Here is a 27,902-nt window from a genome sequence, read left to right on the forward strand (position 1 = left end):
CACACCCCATAATCCATCACATGTTCCAATCATCATCTTCCACGCTGGCATCTACACCCCTCTGTTTCCGGTCAGGTGTCGAGGTGCGGAGACAAAAGATGACCTTGGCTTCTATAAAGGAATGTCAACAATACATTCCACAATCCTACTCCTTTCTATTCCCCCCCCTCCCAACTACTACACTAATGAACAGCATAGAAAATTATAAGAAAGTGTGGCAGGCCAAAGATCCTAAAAAGAACATAACTACAGGCCTGACGGGGGTAGACAAAAATCTTTACTCAGTGGAGAGCAAATTAGACGAATTATGGCAACTGCCACAAGTGGACACCCCCGTTATTTCCCTTACCTCCAATTCGGTCCTTCTGGCTAACCTTGAGGGGCTCAAAGCCGAAGATAAAAAGGCAGAGAAAGCTTGCCACAAAATCCACCAAGCGACTGCTTGGTCTATAAGAGCTTCTTCCTCAGCGTCGTTCTTTACTAGAGCTTCGCTACTGTGGCTGTGGCAGTTGAGGGCTCAACCCCTATCAACAGGGTCCAGGTGGAGGCATGATCTTAATAAAATAATTGCAGCTGTTGAATATTTGGCTGATGCCTCTCTCAATACAGCCAAATTTGCCTCCCGGGACTTAGCATCTAATGTAACCTCACGCCGCCTGCTATGGCTCAGTCACTGGCAGGCGGACATGAAATCAAAATGGAAGTTAGCTTCTGCTCCCTTCAAGGACGGACAGCTCTTTGGTGAACCCTTGGAGAATTTCTTTGTTTTTTATTAAAAAATTTAAATAAATTTTACAATTAACACCCCCTCTTACCCTTCCCTCTTCCCACCCTCCCTCCCCCCGACCTCCCACAGCAAAATACAGGGTGTAAACATTTAACAACCATATGCTAACATAAGCTAACTAATTTTAACATGTTACTATTCTTGTGGTTTAACTCCCCCTTTATTAAACTAGCTTTGAATAAATTGTAACATTCCTTGTGCCTTCATTCATAAGCTAACTGAATTTTTTTAGTCCGGTATTTGTTTTGAATATAGTCAATCCATCTTCTCCAGTCCAGCTTGTACTTCTCATCTGAGTGGTCCTTCAGATACGCTGAAATTTTGGCCATCTCTGCTAAGTTTACTACTTTTAACGTCCATTCTTGGATAGTGGGCAACTCTTCCTTCTTCTAGTATTGCGCCACCAACAATCTTGCTGCCGTCGTTAGGTTTAAAATCAAGTTAGTCTCTATAACAGTACAATCTGAAACTATACCTAACAAAAACAACTGGGGTGTGAACTTTATCCTCTTTTTCAAAATATTTTGAGTAACCCACCATATTTTTATGCAGAATGCTTTAACTTTTTTACAAGTCCACCAAATATGGTAGTACGTGGCACCAACACAGTCACATCTCCAACATTTAGATTGTAGATTCGGATACATACAGGCTAGCCTTTTTGGATCTAAATGCCATCTGTACAGCATCTTGTAGAAATTCTCTCTCAAGTTCTGAGCTTGTGTAAACTTTACATTGCTTACCCAAATCTCTTCCCATGTTTCCATCACTATTGGCTCTTCAAAATTTTGTGCCCATTTTATCATACAATCTTTAACTAATTCTGTTTCTGAGTCTATTTCTATCAATACATTATACAACCTTTTTATGTGCATTTGACCCTGGTCCCTGATTTCTTTTATCAAATTATCCTCATTTTGGATAGTACCGGATTTCTGGTCTTTTTTCCATCTAGCCTGTAACTGACCATACTGAAACCAGGTTTGAATTACCCTTTCGTCTCTTAATGCATTCAAAGATTTTAACTGTAGTGCACCTCTATCCATACTAAGGAGTTCTGCATATGTAGTTACATCTTGTTTTTGTTCTATACTTATGTTCTCTATAGGGTGTCTAGGCACCCCCCACATGGGTATCTTGTCGTTTAGCCTATATTGATATTTTTGTTCCAGACACGCAGTAAGGCATTCCTTAAAATATGACTTTTAAAGATCTTGTCGGCCTTCTTGTCATATATTAAATAAGCATGCCAGCCATATACCAAATCATAACTCTCAATATTCAATATTCTATCCTCTGTTAGGTTAATCCAATCGCTGATTGTTGTTAAAACTGCTGCTTCATAGTATAATTTTAAGTTGGGCATTTTTAAGCCTCCTCTTTCACATATGTCTTGCATTATTTTAAGTTTTATTCTCGGTTTCTTTCCTGCCCAAACAAAATTGTTAATACCTTTCTGCCATTCTTCCAAATTTGCGTCTTTTTAAAGTATTGGTATCATTTGAAAGAAGAATAGAAACTTGGGCAAAACATTCATTTTAACTGCAGCTATCCTTCCTAACAAAGACTATTGTAATTTTTTCCATTTATTCATTTCTATCTGTATTTTATGCCATAATGGTTCATAATTGTACTTATATAATTTCCCATTTGAAGTTGTAATATAAATTCTTAAATATTTAACCTTTTTTACTATCTCACATCCTGTTACTCTTTCTAATTCTTTTTTTTTTTTTTTGGTTTGTAGTCATATTTTTAGCTATCATCTTTGTCTTCCCTAAATTTACTTTGAACCCAGATACTTGACCATATTGATTAATTATATTCATTAGACCTATAACTTATTCCCCCGGCTGGGTTAAAGTTACAACCAAGTCGTCCGCAAATGCTCTTACTCTATATTCGTAGTGCCTAATCTTAATTCCTTGTAGTTCGTCAGACCCACGTATTCTGTTCAAAAACAATTCCAGGGTTAAAATAAACAATAATGGAGACAAGGGACACCCCTGTCTTCTTCCTTTTTCAATTTTAAAAGATTCTGTTAAGCCTCCATTAACTATAATTTGTGCTGTCTGTTTCTGGTATATTGCTTTGATAGATTGCATGAAATGCTCTCCGAACTGCATCTTTTGTAATATTTTTATTAAAAATTGCCAATTGACTTGGTCAAATGCTTTCTCTGCATCTAAGAATAAAAGCACTGCCGGGACTTGGTTATACTTTCCCAAATATTCCATTATATTAATGATTTGTCTTACATTACTTTTCATTTGCCTTCCCTGTATCAAACCAGACTGATCATTGTGAATCGTTTGTTGCGCAATTGGCATTAACATGTTTACCAATATTTTAGCAAAGATTTTATAGTCTGTATTAAATAATGAAATAGGCCTGTAGTTTTTTGGCTGGGTAGGATCTTCTTTTGGAATCAATGAAATAAAAGCGGTTTTGCAAGATGGTGGGACCCTGCCTTCCATTTGGATTTTATTAAATAGTTCCCTAAGAGGTTCCATCATTTCTAGTTGTAACTTTTTATAATAAACTGCTGTCAAGCCATCTGTGCTAGGAGCTTTGCCAATTTTTAACTGCTTAATTGCCAGGAAGATTTCCTCTGTATTTACAAGTTGATTCAATCTTCCCCTTTGCTCATCTGTAAGTATAGGAATTTTCTCTTTCTCCAAATATCGGTCTATGTCTGACCCTTGTATTTTGTCACCAGCATACAATCTGGTGTAAAATTCTAAAAAAGTCTTTTTAATCATATCCTGTTGAAAAACCTCTTTCCCTTTATATTCTACTTTCTCTGTATTACGGGATCTTTGTTTTTTCCTTAACATATATGCTAACCATCGACCTGGTTTATTGGCATTGCAAAAAGTGTTATGTTTAGCATATAGAAAATTAGTGGCTATCTGATCCGACATTAACATATTGAACTGCCCTCGCAATAAAGTAATTATCTCTTGTCTTCTTATCATCTGGTTTAGACATTCAATCCTGTTCTTTTTTTTAAATTTCTTCCTCTAATTTCCTTTGTTTCTCCCTTTGTCTGCGCCTATGAACATTAAACAGATTTATTAATGTATGCTCATGTATGCTTTACTTGCGTCCCAAACCATTTCCATAGATATCGCCTTATGCATATTAAAAGCAAAATATTCTTTCAATAGTTTTTTACATTCCGTAACATTTTTCTCATATCTAAATAGATTTTCATTTAATCTCCAAGACCACCTGGGTCGGTCTCCATATTCAAGTTCCATCCAGACCGAGTTGTGATCTGTTAAAATTCTCTGGCATATCTTAGTCTTCTTTACCCTGGAAAAAAAATCATTTGTAATTAGTAAAAAATCAATTCTGGAAAGGGATTGGTGCCTATCAGAAAAGAAAGTGAAATCCCGTTCTTTAACATTCTGTTCTCTCCAGATATCTCTCAATTCAAAGTCATCCATCATATCAAAAAAGGATTTAGGTAATCTTGTTCGTGTTTGGGTATTTTGCAAAAGCCTCTTCTTGTCTTGAACAGGATCCAGTACTCCATTCCAATCACCCAGTAAAACACAGGATCTGTAACCCCATTGTGTTAATTTGGTGTGAAGCAACTTATAAAATTTTTCTTCTTGTTGATTGGGAGCATATATTCCTGTTAAGAGTATTTTCTTTCCTTCTATTAATAGTTCAATTGCAATATATCTACCTTGAGGATCTGCTTCAATTAATTCAGCCTTTAAGTTTTTTCTTAAATATATGACTATACCGTTTTTCTTCTCCGGAGCAGATGCTACGAAATGCAATCCCAGTCTTGCGTTCATCAAGTATTTCTGATCCTGTGTTCTAATGTATGTTTCTTGTAAGCAAATTACATCATTTTTAAATTGTTTCAAGTAGTGAAATATTTTTTTCCTTTTTTGTGGTGAGTTTAAGCCATTGACATTCCATGTTAGAAATTTAATTGTCATCTTTACTGAAGCATTTTAAGAGCTGCCTGGAAATCTTGCTGGGATTTCACCTTCGGTCTAGCTCCTCCCACTGCTTCTGTGCTTGTGTTTATATTATCTTGGATTGTCATCTGGGCTTGTTGAGACTTTAATTCTTGTTCTTTACGTTTAGTAGCCGCACGGGTTTGTCTGTGTTCCATAATTTCTTCTGTTTCCTGCAGCAAACTCACAACCCCAGTTTGTGCCTGATTATCTTGCTGCCTGGGGTCCTCTGTCTCTTTTCTTTCTTTGGGATCTGTAGACGGAGGGTGTCCTGCCTTTAGTACTATGCTGTAGAAATCTTTTGCCTTCCAGACAGAGTTGAGGCGATGTCTTTCTCCCAGGTAGTTCACCACCAATCCGGCTGGGGTCTCCCATCTGTATTGAATCTGGCGCTTTCTAAGTTCGTCCACTAGAAATGCATAGTCCTTTCTAGATCTCAACATTTTGGGGGGGGATTTCCTTCAATACTATCACATCTTGACCTGCCACTTGCAGTTTGTTTTTATAGGTTGCTTGCAATATTTCATTCCTAATTTTCCTGGTGACAAAATAGATTACAATATCTCTTGGCAGTTGTCTTTGTCTGGCAATCCATGAATTAACGTGGTAAATTTTGTCAATTTGCCAGACGCATTTGGCCTTTGGCTCCCCAGTTAATTGAGCAAGAGCGTCTGCAAAAATCTCTCTTAAATCTTCAACCCCTTTATCCTCAGGGCAAATTCCATTGTTCTATATTGCATCATTGTAAGCTCCGCCTCTGACTTATTAATTTTAATTTGTGCCTCCATAAGTTTGTTGTCCAACTTTGTATTAGCCTCATTAATTTCTTCCACCTTCTCATTGAGAGATGCTGCATAGCCAAATAATCCTTTAAGTGCCTTAACTATATCCTCCCTTATCTCTTGGTTACGTGTTTGGATTAAATCCTTAATTCCAGATATTTCATCAGAGACATCTTTAAAGGCACTTGTAATTTTCCCCTCCAAGATAACTGCCTGTTCTTTTAATGCATTTTGTACGTTATTTTGTAGAGCCCCCAGTGTCAGGGTTTGTGATTGTGTTTCCACCGGAGGTAGTAAAGATTGCAACTTTTGCGATTGCGCTGGCGAACTGCCAGCACTTTTTGAAACATTGAATTTTGCCTGCTTAGAGGCCATTTCAAAATATTCAAATCAAGCTTTTAAACAACCAATTTGTTCAGTCCAGAAAGTCCACCTATTCTTTGAAGTCTTCCAGCAGCACTAACAGGCACTTAACAAGTGCTAATCAGCTTTCCACTTCACTTTCGTTTCCAACACACCCTTTATTATTCCGGCACCATTTTTTTAAAAAAAAGTTCCCTTTAAGTTTACAGAAAGAAATATAATCTACGGAGTTAAGGCTTGTACTTGCAATTTGTTGACCTCCTGGTTTGCTCTGCCTGCTTCTTGTTCAGATGTAGAATAAACTTTGAAGTTGCAGGTGTGGACGCTGCCTTTTGTTTCTGCAAAGGCAGAAGCGTCCTGTGATGAGATTGTCGGGCTTTCTGGGGAGCTCACACCCTTCACGCCACAGAATTGTTTCTGGGGCCGCTGGGCACCTCTACCGTATGCCAGGCAGCTCACCTCCCCCCCTTTTCCCGAGGGGGAGGTTTTCAAACTGCTGGACAGCTGATTTATGCTATCCTAGCAGCTTGTTACTCAAACACGGGCTGGCGTTCCCGAGGGAGCGTCTTCCAAGGCCAGCAGCGCCACCGGAAGCCCCTTGGAGAATTTCTTAATTGAAACCAAGGATAAGAGGAAGGTTCTTCCTGCCACCACTAAGAAACCTGACAAGAAGGGGGGTTCCTGTTTTTGGAGGCAGCCCTTTCGGGGGTCTGATTCCTCAAACCCAAGTGCCTCTTATCAGAGGTCATATCCCCAAGGAAATGACCGGAGACAGGACAGACCCAAATTCAAGGACAAGGGCCGCCAACAACAGCAGCCTTTTCGTCGCCCCTTTCACGGTGGTTCCAACAACTGCTCCTACCGCAGGTCCAAGTGACCACCAATGGGATCCTCCCATAGGCGGCCATCTTCAACTTTACGCCGCCCGTTGGGAGTTGATCTCCACGGACGCGTGGGTTCTCAACACGGTTAGGCGGGGCCTCACCCTGGAATTCTTGTCCCTTACCCCGAGGACCTTTGTCCGGGGCCCCATCCCCACTTCCCTTCCCAAGAGGGAACACATGCAGGCGGAGATTCAACATCTCCTACAGATAAACGCTATAGAGCCAGTCCCCGTAGAGCAGGAAAAGAGAGGGTTCTACTCAATTCTCTTCCTGGTTCCCAAAAGCTCCGGGGGCTGGAGGGCCATTCTGGACCTCAAAGCTCTAAACCAGCATCTGGCCTACAAGCGTTTCAAGATGCAATCCCTACAGGCCATCCTGGGTTGCATCAGACGAGGGGACAGAATGATAGACTAAAAGAGGCGTACCTGCACATTCCCATCCGCAGGTCACACAGGATGTTCCTCAGGTTCCACTACAACGGCAGGCACTACCAATACAGGGCTCTGCCATTCAGCCTGTCGTCAGCACCGAGGACTTTCACGTAGATATTGGCGATGATAGCTGCACACCTACGTTCCCGACCAATACGACTACTCTGCTACCTTGATGAAATCTTGATTCAATCAACGTCCATCAACCAAGCCATCAGAGATGTCCAGCACACCATCTCTGCTCTACAACATCACGGGTTCTTAGTGAACCGGGAAAAGAGCCAGCAACCACCTGCATCTTGCATCTCGGTGCGCTCATAGACTCGGATTGTTGCAGAGTGTTCCTGTCTCTAGATCACAGATGCAGTATCACAACCTGTGCTCGCGAGGCGAGAGTAAAGCAGCTGGCATCCATTGTGTCATTGTCTCAGCTCCTGCATGATCTCTTGTATAAACATTGTTCCATGGGCACAATTACATGCCTGCGAACTGCAATGGTTCCTCCTCCCCATCCAGAGGGCGAAGGCCAGCAACTCTCTCAGATGTGTCAAGCTCCCCCTGAAGGTAAAGCAGTCTCTTCGGTGGTGGGAGTTGCGGGCAGTGATGAAGGGGTGCTTCTTCAGAGAACCAGAACGTCTGGTGGTCACGACCGACGCAAGCCTCCAAGGATGGGGGGTTCACTTCCAAGAACAAGTGACGCAGGGCAAGTGGTCGCAGAGAGAGTCGACACAGAGCATCAACCTCTTAGAACTATGAGTGGCCAGGCTAGCCCTGCGCCACTTTCAGAGAGACATTGTGGGCCACCATATGTTGCTTCTTACAGACAACATAGCAATGAAGGCCCACATAAACCGCCAAGGGGGCACCAAGTCCAAGACCCTCATGGCGGAAGCAGAGACTCTAGGGAGGTGGGCAGAACGCCATCTGGCCTCCTTAAGAGCGGACCACATATTGGGAGTGGACAATGTGAGAGCGGACTGGCTGAGCTGGACGACCATCGACAACACGGAATGGCGTCTTCTGGACTCTTTTCACCAGATCACACTCAGGTTCAGCCTTCCAGTGATCGACCTCTTTGCCTGTCCTGCCAACTCTCAACTCCCGAGGTTCTTCTCAAGGTACGCCACTCTGCAAGCGGAGGGGACTGATGCCCTGCGCTGCCGTTGGCCGAAGGGCCTCTTATGCCTTCCCTCCACTCCCGCTCTTCCCACAAGTGATCCAGAAGATTCTGGCAGGAGCAGAGGTTCTTCTCATCACACTGCATTGGCCCAGGAGGTCCTGGTACGCGGACCTGGTCAGTCTCTCCATACACAGACCTTGGAGGTTACCTCAGGAGCAGCTGTCTCTCAGCCAGGGGGTCATAGTACACCCGGAACCCAATTGGCTTCAGTTGGCCGTCTGGTCCTTGAAGGGGAGCTCCTGAGGAGAGACAACCTGTCTGACAAAGTCATCCGTACGTCCTTCTACAACTCACATTTATGACGCCACTTGGACGGCCTTTGACTCCTGGTGCAGGTCCCACGATGTTGTTGCAGCTTCAGCTACAGTACCGCAGCTGCTTGAGTTTCTGCAGGAGGGGTTGGACAAGGGGTTGGCCCCCAACACCCTTCGCCGCCAAGTTGCTGCCTTATCCACCATCTTAACTAGACATTCTTCAGTCTCCTTGGGGCAGCATCCTCAGGTGAAAAGCTTCCTAAAAGGAGCTTCCAACTTGCATGCCCCTGCTATTCACAGGTTTCCCACATGGGACCTTCCGCTTGTTCTCAGAGCTCTGACTAAGACTCCATTTGAACTGTTCAGGACCATCGGTCTCAGGCAACTCATCTTGAAAACTGTCTTCCTCATAGCCATCACATCAGCTAGGAGAGTGTCGGAGTTGGCAGCACTCTCGGTTCGTGAGGACGTGTATTATTCATGCTGACCGGGTCATCCTCAGGTTAGATTTGGCTTTTCTACCAAAGGTGAACTTGTTTCACAGGACTCAGGAAGTAATACTACCTAACTTCTGCCCTCATCCTCAGCATCCCAAAGAACACACCTGGCATAAACTATATGTCTGGCGGACGGTCCGCAGCTACATCAAGAGGACAGAGGCGTTTCGTCGATCTGAGGCACTTTTCGTCTCCTTTCAGCCGGACTCAATGGGACAGAAGGTTTCTCCTTCTACAATAGGTCGCTGGCTGAGGGCTTGCATTAAGTTGGCCTCCCTGCAACAGGGAAAGGCAGTGCCACCTAGGGTCACGGCACATTCTACAAGAAGCGCTGCCACCATGGCCGCGTGGGCAACTCAGGCTCCCGTGGAGGAAATATGTCGGGCAGCCACATGGACTTCTCCAACCTTATTCATCAAACACTATCGTATTGACTCCTATGCCGCAGCCGAGGCTTCCTTCGGAAGGAGGGTTTTGCAACATGTTGTAGCGACTCCATGCTCCTTGGATGCTCCAGTTTCCCTCCCTGGGACCACATAGCTTGGGTATGTCCCATGCTTGGACTCTCCAAGCAGCGCACAGGAGAATGACCGTTGGCTTACCTGAACGGTCGTTCTCTGAGCACTGCAGGAGAGTCCAACCCCGCCCTGGGGTCTGCTTCCTCTTTACTAGATTGAATCCGGCTGTGTGGAGCAAAATAACTTTTAGCAAGACTGGAAGAGACACTATGCACACGTCCATCACAGACCAACGCCTTCGTTTTTGAACTGGTCCTCAATGAGGAGAGGAGGCGTGGCTAAGAAAATTAACTCAGTCCTTGGGCGAATAGACTGAATTTAACCCTGAATTTAGCTCCTGTTGCATAGTATTGGTTTTCTCTTATAATGCCATGCTATCCAATGTTCTCTGTGCCACTGGGCTAGCAGTTGAAGTAGGTGTTGAAGATGCATGTGCTGTTGTTTTCTTCATCTTGTGTTATCTTGAAGTTATCTTACGATTTATAATCCACCCGATTTATATTCCAATATAATTGTAATCCCGATATTTAATCCACCCTGTTGGGAGGACAATATCAAAAGGTAAAAAAGAAAAACCGAAAAAGAAGGAAGAAAAGAGAACTACTCTTCAAAAAAGAAAAAAACAGGAGAAAAAAGAAATAAAAAAGATAATATCGTAATAATAGTTTTGTCAGGGGAAAAAAACACCCTGTTAGAGACCGATGAACCGTGGCTGATTTCCTTCTGCATATCTTTTGAGATATTGAGAAAAATAAGTCTTTAAAAGTATTCTAATTAATAAACAAACTTTAATAATAAAATAAAACAGAAAATAACTAATTGGTTACATTTTGATAATGAAAAGCTTCGTTAGCCAAAGTTGGCTGCCGAACAAAAAAGAGAGGAATTTGGAAATGTGAAACGCGTGCGCAATAAATCACTTTCAGATAAGAACCTTTTTTTGTTTTATGACCTGCGCAATAAAGCTTTCTTAGTTTAACTCTTGAGTGTCAGTTTAGGCAGTTCAGGCCTAGCAAACTTTTTAACATCGTGACACCCCTTCTTTTGCTAGTCTGGGCTGACGTCATCAAATCATCAATTAAGGCACATCTTCTTTCGCAGATACTCGTGTTGATTTGCGGCGAGTGGTTTGTTAAGCATGTCTGCAATCTGATCATGTGTAGAAACATATTGCAATTTAACAAAACCTTGCTTAACTAATTGCTTTGTGTTTTGATAACGAATGTCAATGTGTCTGGACCTAGAACCTGTGAAATGTGACTCAGAAATATAAACAACAGATACATTATCTTCCATCACGGTGATTGGTCGAATCGGACGTGTCCAGATATCTGTGATCAAAGCATCAAACCACGTTAGAGAATTACAAGCATCTGAAACACAAGCATATTCAGCTTCAGTAGATGAACATGAAACAAAACTCTGTTTTCTCACTTGCCAGTAAACAGGACAACCATTTAGGAACATCATGTAACCAGAAGTGCTTTTGCGTGACTTCTTGTCGCTCGCCCAGTCGGCGTCGGCAAAACAAATCAGCTTTGGTTGATCAGTGTGTGTTGGTTCTAGCAATAACTTCATGTGTTTAGTGTGTTTTAGGTATTTCAACAACTTCTTAATGCATGACCAATGAAATTGTGTTGCCTTACCTACTTGTCGTGATAAAAGATTAACACTAAGTGCGATGTCAGGTCTGGTCCAACTACTAATGTATAATAGTGAACCAATGACTGAACGATAAAGTGTTTGATCCTCGAACTCAGGACTTGGTTCATGTGTTAAGTTGTGAAAATCTGTTTGCATGGGTGTCTTTGTTGTGCTAGCATCTTTCATGTTGCAATGATGTAGAATGTGGTCAATTTTCTCCTCTTGTGAAAGACTAAACCCCTTCTGTGTCTTTTCAATTTGAACACCTAAATAAGTGCTAATGTGTCCTAAAGATTTTAGTGTGAAGTATCTCTGCAAACTTTTAGCAAAAATCTCACTCATTTTCTTATTTGGACCAATATAAACAATATCATCAACATAAACAAGAATTATCTCATATGCATTGTTAGATCTTTTTGTGAACACGCATTCATCAGTTTCGGACTTAATAAAGCCCATTGAATTTAGTTTGTCAGTAAGACATAAATACCACATTAAACCTGACTGTTTCAGACCATAAAGACTTTTGTTCAGGAACCAGGTATCCCCTTCTTGCTTTCGGAATCCTGGAGGGCTTCTCACGTAGATCTCTTCATCTAGGTCTGCATGTAGATAAGCTGTGTCCACATCAAATTGGAAAACTTCTAAACCAAGAATAGTTGCAGTGGTTAAAGCAATTTTTACACTTTCAGTTCTGACTGTTGGTGAGTAAGTGTTTGTGTAGTCCTCAGGATAACGTTGAGCGAAACCCTGAGCTACCAGTCTGGCTTTGTATAAGGACTCACCATTCGGTTTCTTCTTGATTCTGTAGACCCATCGGGTGCCAATGACTTTCTTGTTTGCTGGAGGTTTTGCAGGTGTGAATACATTAAGTTTCTTTAAACTGTCCATTTCATCCTGCATTGCATCATACCACTTGTCTTGTTCTGAATCAGGAAGCTGTTTGATTTGTGTGAATGTCTCTGGAGGAAGAGTAACGTTGCAAATCAAAGGTACTGGTGATTTTGTCAGTTGCCATGAATAACGTTGTGGAGGGATTCCTTTTGTGGCCCTCTTGGAGCGTCTAGGAACAACAGACCAGTCTTCTTCTTCTTCTTCATCATCATCCTCATCCTCACGTTCGTCGCTAGCATCAGCATCCGCGGCTTGAGAAGACGGAACATCAGGTTGTGAAGAACTGGTAGAAGGAATATCTGCCTGCGAATTGTCATCAGGCTGCGTGGCATCTGGAACACCATCTCTAGGAAAATAAACTTCAGGATCATTGGAATGAATCCTGGACCAGTCAATGTCTTCCTCAAAATTAGCAGATTGTGAAATGACAATCACATGTTTAGTATCAATGAATTTGTACCATTTTGAATTATCATCAATACCCATAAATCTTAGTCTCTTTGGTCCTTGAGTTATAGGAGTGTTTACCATAGCATATGAACCAAAAATATGGAGGTTCTTGAGATTAGGCTTGTAGCCATACAGCATGTAGAAAGGAGTTTGATTGATTACACTGCTCCAAGTACGGTTGACAATGTAATTTGCATATTTGATTGCTTCACCCCAGTATGCGATACTGAGATTGGCATCTTCTAGAAGACAACGCATCATGGTTTGTAGAACCCCTTGTCTTCTTTCTACGACTCCGTTATGAGCCGGTGTATATGGAGCAGATGTCTGATGAAGAATTCCATTCTTACGCATCCAGTCCTGGAAACGCTGAGACATGAATTCTGCACCACGGTCACTCTGGATTCTGGCGATGCGAACTTGGTATTGTGTAGAAACAAACGCTGCAAAGTCTTTAAAGATCTGAAAGGTCTCAGATTTCTCTCTCATAGGATATACAAATCCATATCTAGAATGATTATCTACAATTGTTAAAAAATACTTTCTGCCACCAAGTGTTGGTGGGAAAGGACCCACTATGTCAGTGTGTACCAAATCAAAAATGCGTGTTGACCGGCGTGTAGCGTGTTTGGGAATTGCAGCCGCCTTGGATTTAGCCTTTTTGCAAACGGCACAATCCAAAAACACCTTACACCCCTTTAGATCCAAACCTTTTGCGAACTCCGGCATCTTTCTAAGAACACGGAAACTGGCATGCCCCAATCTTCTGTGCCACTTGTGAATACACCTGGAATGCAAAGGTTTACCAGTTAGTGAATTCTCAACATTAACAGTTTCATGAGGACCCTCAGGCTTGCTTTGAGCAATCTGTTTCTGTTTTCTTTGTTTGTTGGCTTTAGGAGCCTTTGGCACAGTAACGCTTTCTCTCTCTGGGACAACTCTCTCTGGGTTTGCGTTGTGCCTTTTTGGAGTTTGCATACTTGCCTGTGCTTGCCCTTTAGGCTTTGGCTTTAAGTAATAAACACCACCAATCAGCATGGTTTCAGCAACAATATCACCATCTTTAACTAAGTAACTTGCTTTTTCGAGGTGGTGAACCTGGAACTTTAACTCTCTAGACAAGTGACTTTGACTAAGCAAATTACTGGTTGCTGAAGGTATGTAATAAACATCAGGGATGTGTGTATCGAGCTCTTCAATGTAAACAGTTCCTTTTCCCATAACCTTGCAAGTGTGGTTGGTGAAGGAATACAGTTCTCGATACTCGGGCTCTGGTTCGCCCATCTCTGTGAAAAGTTCCCTTCTGTGGGTAACGTGCACAGCTGCTCCACTATCTAAAGTCCACAAAAGACGTCTGTCGAACTTTGGATCAGGTTGTGGAACGTTGGTTATGGCCAGTGTTGCAAGTGGAGCTTGTGAATCATGCCTTGGACCACGACGACCTTGTCTTCCGCCTCTACCTCTGCCTCTGGAATCTGTTCCTCTGGGCTGGTACGTGGCGGGAGCTGGAACTCGTTGGGGACAATCCCGGGTGTCATGTCCCACACGGTTGCAGGTGTAGCATTTTGGCATCCTTGGAGCGTAGCCTCTTCCTCGGAAGGGACGTCTGGCTGGAGCCTTTGGTGCTGGAGGCCGTTGCAGATGTGGGGTAGCTAACCTGATAGCTTCGTCTTCCACTAAAAGTCTGCAAACGTGGTTAACTGTGCGTTGAGCAATAGGCACGTAGTTAATCTTTGCAACAGCATCTTTCCATTCATAATTCAATGAGTTAATGATGATGCTAATCATTTGGATATCATCGATTACATGGCCATTTTGTCTCAATTCACTTCTCATTCTTTTCAGTTTGGTCAAATGTCCACCAATTCGTTCACCAGGTTTCAACTTCGAACCATGGAACTCAGACATGAGCAAACATGAGGATTCAATTGAAACGGGCCTGTAGCAATCTTCCAAAATAGCCCATATTTCTTGGGCAGTTGCATCAGGTGGAAAGATACCTTGGATCTCAATTTCCATTGACATGAGTAAAGTCGTGATAGCTCTGTTTTCAAGGTTTCTTATTGCAGGCGTCCAGGGTGGACGGGGAGGATCAAAAACCATGGAATATGTGCCTTCTCTTCGAAGCAAGAGCGCAATTTCACTGACCCAGGCTTTATAATTCTCTCCTGACTCCTTTAATTTGGACTCACCAGTCAAGGGGGTGACTGTGAATACCTGCTGAGGAACAATTTGTTGCTCTGGTTGCAAAGCTGGTTGTTGAACCAGGGGATGCTGGGGTTGCATCATTGGCCTTTGCGTGGCAACATCAAATTGGCTTCCTCGAATTTGCCTCTGGCTTTGCCTTTTTCCATCTAGGGAGAATTCCACACCGCCAGGGGGTATTGAAGACTTAACCTTTGGAGACAAAGTTTTGGCTTCTAAAGGACTCATAGACATATCTCTGAAAATCTGGTCCAATTGCTTAATCTTTTGCTGTAATAATTTTTCTCCGCCAGCAGATGGCAGTGCAGCTTCACTTTTTGGCTGCCTCTCCTTTCTATACGTATGCGGAAGCTCGGTTGACTCAAAGGGACCACGTGACCTCGGTGACGTGTACATGTCTCTTTGTTCTAATTGACCAATGAACTCTGTGGGGTGTGTCTTAGGCTGTTGTTTTGAAGAAGACAAGATGGCGTCCTCAGACATTTTGGGAGTGGGGGAGCTTCTTCTACTTCGCCTTATCTCTTCAAAACACACTCTCGCCTCCCTAGCATATTTTTCAAACAGTTCTATTTGATCTAGATAGCTTTGCATTTCTTGCTCACCATCTGGGGGAATTTCATAAACTTTGCTTTCTGCGTGGGAGGAATTTTTCTGTGCCGGCAGTTGCCATTCATCAATCGTTTGATAATCTGCGAGGGTCTGGGAATGGAGTGGCTCTGGCAGAGTGGGAAGTTTTGGCTTGGCCCCCAAAAATTCATAATCTCCTGGAGATATTTTAGAAGGAGGAACCACTGACCTCGTTTCGTGGATGTCGCGTCCTGTAGCTCCTTCTCCCATATTTGGCTCGGCACCTGAAGGAATTTGTTGTTCCTGAAGCACGTTTTGATCTTGCTTCTCTGTGTCCGAGGGAGCCTCCTTGTCAGAGGAAGCTGATCCATCTGTGCTCGCCCCATCTTTCTTTTTCTTTTTTTTCTTTTTCTCCGACATTGCTAATTAGGCTTAGTCGGTTATCTTTAGATAGCATGAAGGGAAAATACAGCCATAAATTGTAACCATCTCAGCTGGTATCATCAAAAAGCCAAAAACTCTGCTACTAAGTTGTCAGCCAAACCTCTGCTACCAAGTTGTCAGGGGAAAAAAACACCCTGTTAGAGACCGATGAACCGTGGCTGATTTCCTTCTGCATATCTTTTGAGATATTGAGAAAAATAAGTCTTTAAAAGTATTCTAATTAATAAACAAACTTTAATAATAAAATAAAACAGAAAATAACTAATTGGTTACATTTTGATAATGAAAAGCTTCGTTAGCCAAAGTTGGCTGCCGAACAAAAAAGAGAGGAATTTGGAAATGTGAAACGCGTGCGCAATAAATCACTTTCAGATAAGAACCTTTTTTTGTTTTATGACCTGCGCAATAAAGCTTTCTTAGTTTAACTCTTGAGTGTCAGTTTAGGCAGTTCAGGCCTAGCAAACTTTTTAACATCGTGACAAGTTTAATAACCAAAAAACCGTAATCCAAATATAATAATCTTCAGGTTCTTCTCACCTTAATCCATTAATAATTTTGTAACAAAAATATGCAGAAAAAGAGAGCATACCCAAAAGTAATCCAAAAAGGAACAGAAAAGTAACACAAAAAAAGGGTTTCTATCTCAAAAGAGAGGGGAAAAAATATAAAAGTCTAGAAATCATATTTATAGTATAAATCCAATCATCAATCAGTTCCCACTTTACCAATCAGGCTCTATCCCAGTCGGAATTCAATAACAACGAAAAAGGACAACCAAAAAAAGAGAACAAATAAGAGGAGGGGGGAAATATCCCCATTGCCTAAAAAATAAAAGATGTCTCTAGACTTTCTTGTTATTTCTTCTTTGTAAAACTTCAAAGAGTTCACTGCTCCAGCGAGTATTAAAAACAAAGCTCTCAGTGTTCATTCTGTTAGATCAAACACCTTATCAGTTCAGTCAGCATTGCATTGTCAAGGTCATTTGCTCTTATGGATGGATGGCAACCGACTAAAACTCAACCCTTCCAAGACGGAGTGGCTGTGGCTTCCGGCCCCCCGGTTCAACCAGGTGCTTCCATCTCTGGCCATTGGGGGCGTGCAACTAGCCCCCATGGAACAGGTGCGCAATTTGGGCGTCCTCCTAGATGCCCGGCTGTCCATGGATGACCATGTAACAGCTGTGGCTAGGGGGGCGTTCCATCAGGTCCGCCTGATGCGCCAATTGCGCCCCTTATTGGACCGGGATGCCCTACGCACAGTCACCCATGCGCTAGTGACGTCTCGCCTGGACTACTGCAATGCTCTCTACATGGGGCTTCCCTTGAGATGCACTCGGAGACTACAGTTGGTCCAGAACGCGGCCGCGCGGGTGATTATGGGGAGGTCTAGATACTCCCCTGTAACACCTCTCCTGCGCGAGCTGCACTGGCTTCCTGTGGTCTACCGAGTGCGTTTCAAGGTTTTGATTATGATCTTTAAAGCGCTTCATGGCATAGGACCTAGTTACATGCAGGATCGCATCCTGCCCCACACATCCCTACGACCAATTCGCTCACACAGAGAGGGACTTCTCCGGGTGCCGTCCGCCAAACAGTGTCGGGGGGCGGCATCCAGGAGCAGAGCCTTCTCTGTGATGGGCCCAGCCCTGTGGAATGACCTCCCCCGTGACATCAGGATTATTTCCGATCTCCGCTCCTTCCGTGTACAGTTGAAGACCCACCTCTTTCAATCATCTGGCCTGGCTCAACCGTAATCTTTTCATATTCCTCCTGACTGTCTTTTTTAAATTTTAAATTTTTATTGTATATTGGGTTTTTTATTAGACGGGGCATGTTAATGGTTTTAATTTGTCTTAATGTTTTAATCTATTACCTCCTCCGTGCATGTATGTCTTTGTATATATGTATGTTTATATATGTCTTAGTGTACGCCGCCCCGAGTCCTGCCCGGAAAGGGAGCGGCTAATAAATCCAAATTTATTATTTATTATTATTATTATTTATTTAATTCATTTAGTTCATTAAATTCATTGTCAGTCCCACTTGTGCCTCTAGATGGCACTATGATTGGCTCTCAAACAGGAAAAATAAGCAATGTTGTAGAAATAGTTCATTTAATCATCTTTATTGTCTTAATTTAATTTGATTTCAAAATAGCAAAAATAGTAATTTAAAAGTACTTAATCAGGCTTTCAATTCTTGTCTTTTTATTTCCAAATCAATTTTTCTTTCAATTCATTCTTCCGCTGGGCCTGCCCATTTTTTTTGCCGCTATAGTACTGGAGGTGGAGTGGCAAACACCCACCCACTCCCACCTCCTCTCTTTTTGCTGTTTTCTCCTCTTTTACTAAATCCAAGGAGATTAGAAAAGAAACAACATTTAAAAAGTAAAGCAAGGATCCCACTCAGAGGGCTCGCACTTAATTTGCTTAAGCTCTTCTATTGTGGCCACGCCTTCTTAACAGCTCGCAATGGCCGTTCTCCCAATCATCTGGTTGAGAGGCTTCTTCCAGCCAAACCAGGCAATTTGCGATTTCCCTGCACTCGCCGGTCTGCACTTCTCTCATTCACCTCTACAGGGCGGTTTCAGTCAAAAAAGACCCCCTGATGGCTGCGATATTTGTTAAGTAGTAAGCTCCCCGTTAGGAGAGCGAGTGTGCAGAGAAGCGTAATGAGAGTGGTATGGAATAACACGCACAAACCAGCATACAGGGACACCAAATAGTATAAAATATAGTACTTTACTATGTGGAAATATAGAGGTATTCAGAGTCCAATTTACAGTCCAAGTCATACACGGTTCAGTCAGTTATCAATGTTCTCAGTTAAGGAATGATCCTTCAAACACAGTCCAGTATCAAATAAGCAGTTTAGCACACAAAGCAACTAACAGTAGCAAAAACACAGTACCTCACAATACACCGATCAGCGTCTAACAAACAGAGAGCTAACAGTCATTCCGGCTCCCTCTTATGGCTGCTTGAGGTAACAGCAACCAATCACATTACAGTAGTACTTAAAGCTACAGTACTACCATCATGGTTTATATATTGCTAACCCAACTGTTAGCTTACATTCCTAACATTCTCCCCTTTTGGTAAGCAATATATATAACCTTACAATCTTATCCCATATTCTTCACAACAATGTTTGTGTTTTACAGTACCTTGAGCTTTGGTAAAATGATCAGCAATGTTTTCTTCAGACATACAATATTCTAGTGTAATCATTTTACTACTAACACTTTGCTGTACATTCAAATATCTTAAGTCAGTATGCTTTATCCTTTTCTTTACAGCAAGATTTGATGCCATCTGGATTGCTGCTTTGTTGTCCTCGTATACAACAATAGGCTCCCGTACATTAATTCCCATATCCATTAGGAGTTGCTTGTAACAAATCACATCAGTACATAACAAAGATAATCATGAAAATTCAGCCTCCATTGTTGATAAACTTAAATGTTTTTGACGAATAGACCGTCATCCAATTAACGCTTTTCCTAAGAATATTGCAATATCTGATGTGGATTTACGTGTAGACACGTCAGTTTCAAAACTTGCATCAGCGTATGCAGTTAATCTCAGTTCATCCTTAGGCTCTAAATATAAGGCATAGTGTATTGTCTATTTAAGATATCTCAATACACGTTTAGCAGTTTGCCAGTGCCGTTCAGTAGGTTCATCATTAAACCTGGCCAATTGATTAACACTATATGCAATATCTGGCCTAGACTAATTGCTAAAATGAGATAAACTACCAATTAGGGATTGATAAATACCTTTATCAAAAACTGGGCTTTTGATAGCATCATGGCTAAATTCTTGACTCATTGGTGTTTTAGCTGGTTTACACAGTTCCATTTTGAAAGTCCTGAGTAACTGATTGATCTTCTCAGTTTGTGATATTTTATATCCTCCCCTAGTCTTATCTATCTTTAAACCAAGATATTTCTTAATTTCACCAAAGTATTTTATTTTAAACCGTGTTTTTAATAGTGTAATAATCTCAATAGCCTTTTGCTCTGTTTTAGTAATCAATTGCTATATCATCTGTAAACAATAGCAATAATGAAATCATACCATCCCTTTTTTGCTTAAATAAACAAGGATCAGCCATTTCAGCTTTAAAACCTATCCTTGCTAATTCCTTCACTATGCATTGATTCCATTCATAGCCTGACTGTTTTAAACCATACAGACTCTTTTTTAACATCCAACAATCAGTGTTGCTATCAGTGTTTAACCCCTCAGGTTTCTTTAAATATATAGTGTGTTGCAACAGGGCATGGAGATATGCTGTCTCAACATCTAAATGATTTACTACATATCCATGCTTAGCTGCCCAAACTAATGATGCACGTAAAGTTGTAGCTCTCAAACTAGGTGCAAATACCTCATCATAGATTGAAACCTTGTGCTACTAATCTGGCTTTATGGGTAACAGTCCCATCTACACTTGTTTTAATCTTGTAAATCCATTTACATCCTATTGCATTTTTACCTGGTGGTAACCTCACATTCTCATATACCTCCAGATCTTGTAAAGATTTTAGTTCCCTGTTCATTGCTGTTTTCCAAACTATTAGCTCCTCTTTAGGATACGTTGATAGTTCATGATACGTAGCAGGAACTTTATCTACTTGACATGCTATACTAACTTGATATCTGTCAGGTGGTCGTGTTACATGGGTAGAACGCCAAGGCAACTCAGGGCTCACCAGTGGACTCTCCTGTTGCGTCTGCTCCCCTTCTTCTAACTCCTCCTGACTTTGCACTTCCTCTTTAATTTTTATAGCTGGTTTTTCTATTTCACCACTAGGAAATACCTGGGTGTTAATAACTACGTCATTGTTATATTCCAGTTTATCCCACCCAAAGGATTCAATAAATAGAGCTGTAGCGCTACACTGTACTTTGTTAATGCCTTTTTCCCAAAATCTAAACGATCTATGGTTTGCTTCGTAACCTACGAAAAATAATTGCCTAGCTCTATGTTGTCCCTTCAGTCTTACTTGTGAAGGAATATGTACCCATGCCGGAGCTCCAAATGTGTGAAGATAGCTTAAATCGGGTTTTCTACCATGCCAACGAGTGAATGGTAATTCACCAGTTGTTGTATTTACTACATTATTTAACACATGGTTACTACACATCATAGCTTCATCCCACAGTGTTTCAGCTAATCCTGAATCAACTAACATGGTTCGAGCCATGTCTTGTAATGTTTGCCTCCTTCGTTCTATAAACGAGTTATGTTGTGGCCTATAAGGAGCAGAATGTTTATGCTCAATACCAGCTGATTTCAACATTGTTTTAAATTTAAAGTTTGTAAACTCAGTTCCGTTATTGGTTTCTTTCAGCAAATCTTAACCAATTAAAGAAATGTTGAAACGTTTCTGTCTTGTCCTTCAGTAAATAGCAGAAACTGTATCATGAATAATGGTCCATGATACTCAAAACGTAACAGGCACCTCCCAAATTGGGTTTCATAGGTCCAATTAGATCAGCAAAAACAACTTCCAGAGGTTTCTTCGTTTTAAAACCATTACTTCTGTTTGCTGGAGTAACTTTGCTTTTTTTCTGACTACACACATTACAATTTAAATATTTACTGCAAGGTTTTAACTTTACTCCTGATAATTTAACAGTTTATTGTAGCATCTTGAAATTAATGTGCCCCATACGCCTATGTAGTAAATGTATGCATTCATCATGAGGTTTCACATTATCATACACTGAGTTAGCAGTATGGGCATCAGATATAACATATAAACCATTTGTTAATTTGGCAGTAACCCTATTACCTTCTTTTTCTATGATACAATTATCTTCCCTAAAGGTTACTACATAGCCAATATTAACTAGAGCCCTTACTGATAATAAATTAAATTTCAGTTTAGGTATATACAACATGGATACATGCTCATTGACAAATGAACAATTTGCCATACCTTCACCAGATGCTTTCACCTTCCATCCATTTGCCAAAGATACATGTTGCTTGCTGGCGGACAATTTTACAAAACAATTCTTATTTCTAGTAATGCACTATCTAGTAATGCTCCACTATCAACAACCCATGAATCATGGCTTATTGGTGCATTTCTAGAGATAGTTAAAGTAGACATACTTAAGTTGACATTGGCATTTTTCTTAGTCTTTCTAGTATTCTGTTGTTTAGCATTTTTACAGAATTTAGCTACATTCTCCTTAGCCCCACAAGAAAAACATCTTCTAACAGTATAGGCCCGTGATGGCGAACCTATGGCATGTGTGCCGGAAGTGGCACGCAGAGCCATTTCTCCTGGCACGCGGAGCCATCACCAGTTGCTCTTCCGGGTTCGGGCGCAGCAGCCAGCTGGTCTTTACGTGCATTGGCATGCCAGAAAACAGAAGAGGAGCCGCCCAGTGCGCATGCGCACGCCAGGAAAATGACCTTGTTTTCAATGTGCACATGCGCGTTGGCCGTTTGGTGATCTGGTTCCTGGCGCACATGTGCACGCAAAAAACACCAACAGGAAGAGCAAGGGCTGCGCGTGCCAAAAGACGTGGAGAGGGGATCCCGGCCATCGCTTAGTAGAGCAGAACTGTGGTCGGGGTTTCCCTCCCTCTCTGCCTGAGTGGGCTTCTTGCGTGGCCCTCGCCCTCCAGCCCATGGCTCATCTGCAGCCTGAAGGGCTTGGCCGGCTCGGGCACTTCAGAAAAGCAGCGGCAGCCACAAGGGGAAGGGCAGGAGCGGCCAGCCGGTCCCTGCAGCCACTCCCACACCAGCCAGAAGCGGCACTGTGATAGCCGCCAGGGCTTCCCTCCCTCCCACCCAAGTGGGCTTCTTGCACGGCTCCAGGCTGCGCCTCTGATGAGGATCCGCGGTCCGGAGTGCTGCCGCTTCCAGCGGGATATATTCTGCCAGGCCCTTGGCGGCATCTTTATGCGGTTAGCTCACCTCCCCACCAGCAGCTCCTCCGCAAGCATCCCGGCTGGAAGCAGCAGTGCAACAGTCGCCATTACCAGGGGCGAAGGGGTGGCAGTGGCGAGAACAGGTGACCGCCACCCCTTCCTCCCTTCCCCAACAGCGGCTGTTGCGCTTTTGCTTCCAGCCGGGATGCTGGCGGAGGAGCTGCTGGTGGGGAGGTGAGCTAACCGCATAAAGACGCCGGCAAGGGCCTGGAGGAATATATCCCGCTGGAAGCGGCAGCTCTCCGGACCGCGGATCCTCATCAGAGCCCGCAGGCTGGAGCCGTGCAAGAAGTCCACTTGGGTGGGGAGGGAGGGAAGCCCTTGGCCGCACGTCCTCGCCACCGCCACCCCTTCAGCCCTGGTACTGGGACGCCTTGGCAGAGCTCGCCTCGCGCGGCAGCAAAGTGTGTGTGTGCGTGTGTGTAATGGGGGTCTGGCTCGGACCAATCAGCTGAGAGGCTGGCAAAGAAGTGGCGCTCAGAGGAAGAAGGCAGAGATGCTGGCTGGCATTCGCTTTCCTTACTTTTCGCTGCCGCTGCCCCGGCAGGAAGGAGCATTACCACCCCCTCCCTGCTGGTTGCAGCCCAGGCCCCACCTGCCCTGCTTAGCTGAAAGTGGTGAGGGAGCAAGCCGCGATGAGCAGGAAGGGAAATGAGCACCGGCCACACACACACACACACACACACACCACTTGTTGCCGTGCAAGGTGAGCGCTGCTGGGGAGAAATCGGGGAGAGGGGGGAGAACACCATCTCTAGCAGAAGATTGTTTTCTTCTCCCCCTCGCAGATTTCTACCCAGCAGCGCTGGTCTCGCGCGGCAACAAGCGGTGTTTCTATGTTTGTGTGTGTGTAACAGGGGCTGGATGGGACCGATCACCTGAGAGGCTGGCAAAGAAGTCTTCCCCACTGCCGCGAAAAGGCAGGGATAGTGGCAGGCGCTCATTTCCCTTCCTGCTCATCGTGGCTTGCTCCCTCGCCACTTTCAGCTAAGCAGGGCAGGCGGGGCCTGGGCTGCAACCAGCAGGGAGGGGGTGGTAATGCTCCGTCCTGCTGGGGCGGCGGCGGCAAAAAGTAAGGGAAGCGAATGCCAGCCAGCATCTCTGCCTTCTTCCTCCGAGCACCGCTTCTTTGCCAGCCTCTCAGCTGATCTGTCCCAGCCATACCCCCATTACGCACACGCACACTTTGCTGCCGCGTGAGGCGAGCGCTGCCAGGGAGAGATCAGGGGGAGGCGAGGGGGGGAGAAGGCATCCCTAGAAGAAGTTTGTGTTCTTCTCCCCCCTCCTGCTGATTTCTCCCCGGCAGCGCTAGTCTCGTGCCGGGGCAAGCAAGGCAGCTCTCAAAGAGAATGAAACGGGTGCAGCGCTCTTCCAACAGCCGAGGAAGGAAGAGGAGCCGGGCTTCAGGAAAGCCCCCCTGGAAAGGACAATAAACGGCCCCAAAGAATCTGTTTCTGCTTCCAGAGGACATCTAGAAGGGCGGGGGAGGCCATTTTTTCCTTCCCCAGGCTTCAGGAAAGCCTACGGAGCATGGGGGAGGGGTGCATGCTGTCTGTGTGTGTGTGTGTGTGTGTGTGTGTCACGTGCGCATGCGCAGTTGGGTGGGGAATTGAGGGCACGCAGGGAGGGTACAGTAGCGAGCGTGCACGCAATTCTGGCACACCGTAGAAAAAAGGTTCGCCATCACTGGTATAGGCAGTTGAAGGAGACTCTTCATGTTGTGGTGGTTTCTCTCTCAGTTGCTCGCTTTCCAAACTTCTTCTGGACTCTTCCAACAGGCGTGCAGTTATGTCAGTCAATGTTAGTTCATTTCGAGTTAGGACCTCAAGGGAAGATACAAAATCATCATAACTCTCATCCAGTGATGACAGAATGATGTAAACTTGATGTAACTCTGAGAAAATAAGTTCCTTTTCATGTAGCTCTTGTAAAACTCCTTTCACAAAGTTTAAATGAGCTAACATATCTCCACCCTTCAGAAGACTTGCCCTAAACAGTTTGTAGGTAAGATGTATATGTGCACCTACAGTGTCACGTACATATATCTTCTTCAACTTCTCCCAACATCTTGCTGCAGAATTCTCCCCACGAATATGAACTAATTGTTGGTCAGTTAGTGTTAGACCAATTATACCCAATGCTCGCTCGTTGCATTGTTGAAACTCTGCTATCTTCTTGGCATCATCCTCGACATTTGGATTCCAAGAAGTTACATCCGGTGGATTCTGTACAGCATCCCATAATCCCTCACTATGCAGGAGTAGGCTGCACTTCATAGACCAGGAAACATAGTTTGTTCCATCCAACCAGATTATTAGTGATAGACTTGCTGATGGGGTGTGTGCCATCTTCTCCATAATAGTAACACTTACAAACTAAACCGCTGTCTGTATATGGTATTGTGTATCAACACCAACTCTCTTTTTAGCTACGTCTGGTACACTCTGGGCCCATAACCAGTGTTAAGTAGTAAGCTCCCCGTTAGGAGAGCGAGTGTGCAGAGAAGCGTAATGAGAGTGGTATGGAATAACACGCACAAACCGGCATACAGGGACACCGAATAGTATAAAATATAGTAGTTTACTATGTGGAAATATAGAGGTATTCAGAGTCCAATTTACAGTCCAAGTCATACACGGTTCAGTCAGTCATCAATGTTCTCAGTTAAGGAATGATCCTTCGAACACAGTCCAGTATCAAATAAGATTTACTAATCAAATTAGCACACAAAGCAGCTAACAGTAGCAAAAACACAGTACAATACACTGATCTGGCTCCCTCTTATGGCTGCTTGAGGTAACAGCAACCAATCACATTACAGTAGTATTTAAAGCTACATTACTACCATCATGGTTTATATATTGCTAACCCAACTGTTAGCTGACATTCCTAACAATATTGATGATATCTCAGGAACCCCTGAGGAGAACATCGTCTTGCCGCAACGCTGGCCACGGCTCCCCCCCAATAACCAGTTTCAATAGAGTTTAGTTATTTGCAATTTAGTTCATCTTAAAAATCTTCAAAAAGAAAATAAACTCACTAAATATTTCAAAATATCCAAATCATTTTCTAAAATGGAATTAAGGTCAGGCCGCCTTCCTGGTGTTGTTTACTTTCTTCTGTTGTGTGTATTAAGCATTTCTCACTTTCATTAAAAGTTCTCATGCTGTAATGCTCCTCTTGTTCCAATATATGGCTCTTCTGCTCCAAACGCCAACATTAAACAGTATGTGAAAAGCTGCTGACTATCCAATAAGTCCAGGAGGTTTAAAGATACAAATAGGAAAGACAGTTTCTCCCAAAAATCACCTTTCAGATTGTTTAAGCTTTTTTCGGGCTTTCCACATTTTAAAGCTTCCTTTGGGCTTTTCTTTCACCTCTTAATTTTCAGTTTTTAATCTCTGTGTGTCTAATTGCCACTTCCTTAACGCTTGGAGATTATTTTTTGAAATTCTTGTACTTAAGTGTTTAGAGTAAGTGTTGTAAGTTATCTCACCCAGTTTCAATGCTCTGTCCACGGACCACTCAAGTACAAATCTTATGGTCCTGGTTGTCCCAGCTTGTGACTTGCCAAAAATGTTTGTCGTCCCTGCTGCCGCTCAGGAGAGCTTACTTTGGACCTAACGAGGATATTACGAGTTCCTAGTGGTCCATGTAGCACCTCTTCTTTCTTCGCCGCCTCTACAAGGCTGCTTTGACCCCAAATATCAGTTGCCGACTAGATTTCACAGGGCCCACTATTTTCCAAGCTGTTCTTGCTGCAACATCAACTGGAAGTCGATCTTATTAATCCTATTCTTCCTTGATTTCTAATTTTCCACTCTTGTCCTTATTGTTTGCCTATTTATTTATCATTTATTTTCTGTCCTGTAAGTTTTTTAAAATTCTTTACCAGGGTCTTCCCTCCATGCCTGTTGGAACCTCAGGCTTAATTTGCTACTTTTGCTTCCCTCCTTTGCTGCTCTGGCCACTTGTTGTTTTCTCTGACAGCTCCCTTCTGTCCTTCTCTGCTCTGGTCTTTTTAGCCTTGTCCCTTCTCTGCTCAGCTCTGTCGGCCTGCCATGCAGCCTTCCAGTCAGCTCAGCTCTGCTGCGTGTCTTCTCCATTCAGCCCTCCACTGAGCTCCATCACTTTCCCCATTGCTCCCGCTGCTCTCAGGCTCTAGCTCACTCTGCTGCCTCGTACTGCTGCTGGCTTTCTCTCCACCCTGTTGCTCTGCCGTTGGTTTTTTGCTCTGGAGCAACATGGCTTCCATTTCCTGTCCATTGCGCCGGGGATGCTGCTTCCACCAGCAAACAGGGCTGCCTGATGTTCCCCAGCAAACTTGTCTCTCTTCTCTTCCTTCCTCCCTGCTCTGTTCTCTCACTGGCTTGATGATCCACAGCAAGTTCTCCTCCTTCTCTGCTCTGGTCTGCTCTCTCACCAGCTTGCCTCTTTCTTTTCTGCCGATTGTTGCGCTGCCCTCGGTCACCTGCCCTCTCCGCTCCACAGCTGTTTTTCCTCCCTGCTTCATAGCTGGCCCCACTCACTCACTGGCTCGCCTCTTTATTCTTCACTGGTTGGCTTTGCTACCTGCAGTTGGTTTGTCTCTTCGCTTGCCTCACTTTGATGGGCCTTGGTCTCTTGGGTAGACCTCTTGGGTGCAGATGGACTTCTCTTTTTAATTTCTCCAATCTTCCTCTCATTTTCCTTTCTCCAGTCTTTTTTTCTTTTTCTAAGACTTATCTTTCCCTCTCCACCTCTCCTACTGTTTTTTTAATTTTAGTAGCAACTTTTATGCCTGTGATGTGACTATGACTATGCTTCCTCCGTTGCCACCAACTTCAATCAAGACTATAATCAAGACTTAAGCTGTCTTGAATATAAAGAACAAATGGCAATCTCTGAACAATGTAGATCTATAAGAGGCCTTACGTGGATGCTAGTTCATGATTTCGTGGGTGACAGAACAGTTGAATTGATGAAGAGTTGGGTTACTTCATTCATCATGACTACTACAGAAAGTGCTAGTTAGTCACCTTATGGACATCATTATTATGTTAAGTAGACAAAATGTTACTA

The 27,902-nt window shown here is 43.3% G+C and overlaps 1 protein-coding gene across 1 annotated transcript in view; it reads left to right on the plus strand.

Annotated features, from left to right (window-relative positions):
- SMS (spermine synthase) overlaps positions 1–27,902 on the plus strand; it is a 94,898-nt gene that overhangs the window by 38,798 nt on the left and 28,198 nt on the right. The window lies entirely within an intron of this gene.

This window comes from Natrix helvetica (assembly GCF_964273705.1).
Source record: "Natrix helvetica genome assembly, chromosome: 3".
NCBI classification, from domain to species: Eukaryota; Metazoa; Chordata; class Lepidosauria; order Squamata; family Natricidae; genus Natrix; species Natrix helvetica.